Here is a 2857-nt window from a genome sequence, read left to right on the forward strand (position 1 = left end):
AGATTTCTTCATGTGTTTTATTTCTAATTTCATATTGTGGTCAGAGAAGATACATGGTAAGACTTCAGTCTTTTATAATTTGTTCAGACTTTCTTTGTGGCCTGTTATATGGTCTTTTCTGGAACATGTGTGCAATTGAAAAGACCATGTATTCTGCTCTTTTAGGATAGAATATTCTGATTATATCTTGTAAGTGCATCTGGTGCAATTTGTTATTGAAAGTCACTGTCTCCTTGTTGGTGTTCTCTGCAGATAATCTATCAATTGATGTAAGTGGGATAATAAAGTCCCCTACTATTTGTGTAATACTATCAATTTGATTCTTTATGTTTGTTGTTGACTTTATTAGGTAATTAGTTGCTACCATGTTGAGTGCAGGAATATTTACAATTGTTAGATCATGTTGGATTATACTTTTTATGATTACATAGTGGCCTTCTTTGTCTGTTGTTATTGTCTTTGTCTTAAAGTCTATTTTTTCTGATATAAGTATTGATACCTCAATTTTCTTCACAAATCCACTTACATGATAATTCTTCTTCACCCTTTAACATTAAATCTGCAGGTGTTTTTAGCTCTGAAATTAGATGGATCTTTTTTTCTTAATCCATCTTTTCACTGTATGTGTTTTTATTGTTGTTTTAGTCCATTTACATTCAGAGTGATTCTGATTTGTATGTATCTAGTGCCATTGTGTTAGTTGTGTTTTGGTAGTTTTGGTGGTCCTTTTCTGTTATTCTATTTGGCTTTCCTACGTGAGTTTAGATTCTTTATTTTATTTTCTTTTTTTTTTGCCAACCTATTATATATTTTTCATTTGTGGTTAACATGACATCTGTATATAATATCATCTGCATATAGTAGTCCATATGAAGTTGATGGTCATTTGTGTTTGAATTCATTCTTACTCTTTGCTCTCCATGTTTTAGATATATAGTGTCATGTTTTACATCTGTTTATTTTGTTAGTCCCTTGTCTGATGTTTACTGATGTATTACTTATTACTGCTTTTTGTTTTCTACATTTTTCATTCTTACTGATGGTCTTTCTTTTCGCCTGAAAAAGTCCATTTAACCTTATAAGTCTGGTTTAGTCATCATGAATTCCTTTAACTTTTGTTTGTCTTGGATACTATCTCTCTTAGTCTGAAATATAGGCTTGATGGATAGAGTACTCAGGGTTGCAGATATTTTCCTTTAAGCCCCGCTTTTTTCTCTCTTCTCTTTCTGGGATCTCTGTAATACAAATGCTATTATGTTTAATGGTGTCACTGAGTTCCCTAAGTCTACTGCCATTTTATTTTTTTTTTCACTCACCTGATGAGCTTGATTACTTTTCTTTATCCTACAGGTTGTTGATTCATTCTCCTGCTTCCTCTAGTCTGATTATTCCATTTAGTGCATTTTTAATTTCATTTATATTATTTTTCATCTCTGATTAGTTCATTTTTTGTCTTTGTTGAGGACCTCACTGATGTCCCCTACTATTTTCTCAAGACTAGTGAGTATCTTTATAACCATTACTTTAAGAACTCTATCATTTATATTTCTTATCTTCATTTCACTTAGGTGTCTTGCTGTCATTTGTCTTGTTCTTACATGTGGAATATCTTCCTCTGTCTCATTTTGTCTGTTTGCTTTTGCTTCTGTGTGATAGTAAAGTCAGTTACACATGCCTTTGAAAGTAGTGGCCTTATGAAGAAGAGGTCCTGTAGCCCCTGAAATGTAGTATTCACCATGGCATGGCAAAAGCACAGAGGAACCTGAACCTGAGAGGTACCTCTTGTGTATGATGTCCACGTCTCCTATTGTGGCTGAATCATTTCCTTTTTTCTTTTATCCAGTCATCTGTAGTGGCCCTTTTTGCCTGTTATTGGCAGTGCTTGGTCTTGTGGTGTTAACAAACCATTCTGTGGCTGCATTGGGCTGGATTTGAGTCAGACTGGGCCTTTGCCAAAGATGCAAGAGCAGCAGTCTGCATGATACTCTCCTGGGTTGTTCTCTGAGTTTTCATTGATGTGTAAGACTTTCAATCTTACCAGCCTTCTGTCCCAGCTCATTGTTGGGCGGCATTCTGACTGATGTGTTTGCTTATCATTCCCTTTACCTAGTGCAAAAGTCACCTTGGGGTGGTGTGGCTGCCCTCAATGCTTCCTGCACACTCCTAGGCTTGTGGTTCCAGACTGGAAGGCCTTTGGTCAAGAGTTTATTGGAGGAGACATATTCACAACATTTCATGGGGGTAGGACACAGGGTTAACAAGGTTTGTGCTCTGGTCACATATGACAGGGCATCAGCAGTGCTGGGACTGAGCCAAACCTGGTTGGAGGAGAGTGGGGATAAGTTGTACAATGTGAGCAAGTAAGACAGTGTCAGCACATCCCTGGTTCCCACAGGTAGTTGTGTGTTTTGGCTATGTGATCAAAGAGGATAATGGTGTCTAAAAGCTCCATTGTTCCTGTAAGAATCTCCCCTGGATTCCTTCCCCTCAGGTATATTCTCTGATATTAGTGTAAATGAATCTCTCTCCCCTATGGCTGTGATGTTTTTCAAACCATTGTTTCTATGTAGTCTTTCTGTGAGCTCTTTGTTGTACTGTCACTTTAAAGACAGGAACTCATTTTCTCTCATCATATTAACTCTCCCATAGCTGAGCCTACCAATTTTTAAAATTCAAGGTTTTAAGTCCTATTGGTTATAAGAACTTGCAATGTTTAGCCCCTCTCATTTAAAAATAAACAAATGGTATAGGGATTTGTTTTCTCTATTCAGGGGCCTCAGGTGATAATCTGTTTTTCTCTCTCCTTTTTATATCTATGGACAGTCCCTCAAGTGGACAGTCCCATAGTTCTTTTTAA

The sequence above is a fragment of the Lontra canadensis genome, unplaced genomic scaffold, assembly GCF_010015895.1.
Source record: "Lontra canadensis isolate GAN:19392208 unplaced genomic scaffold, GSC_riverotter_1.0 scaffold190, whole genome shotgun sequence".
In the NCBI taxonomy this organism is placed as follows: domain Eukaryota; kingdom Metazoa; phylum Chordata; class Mammalia; order Carnivora; family Mustelidae; genus Lontra; species Lontra canadensis.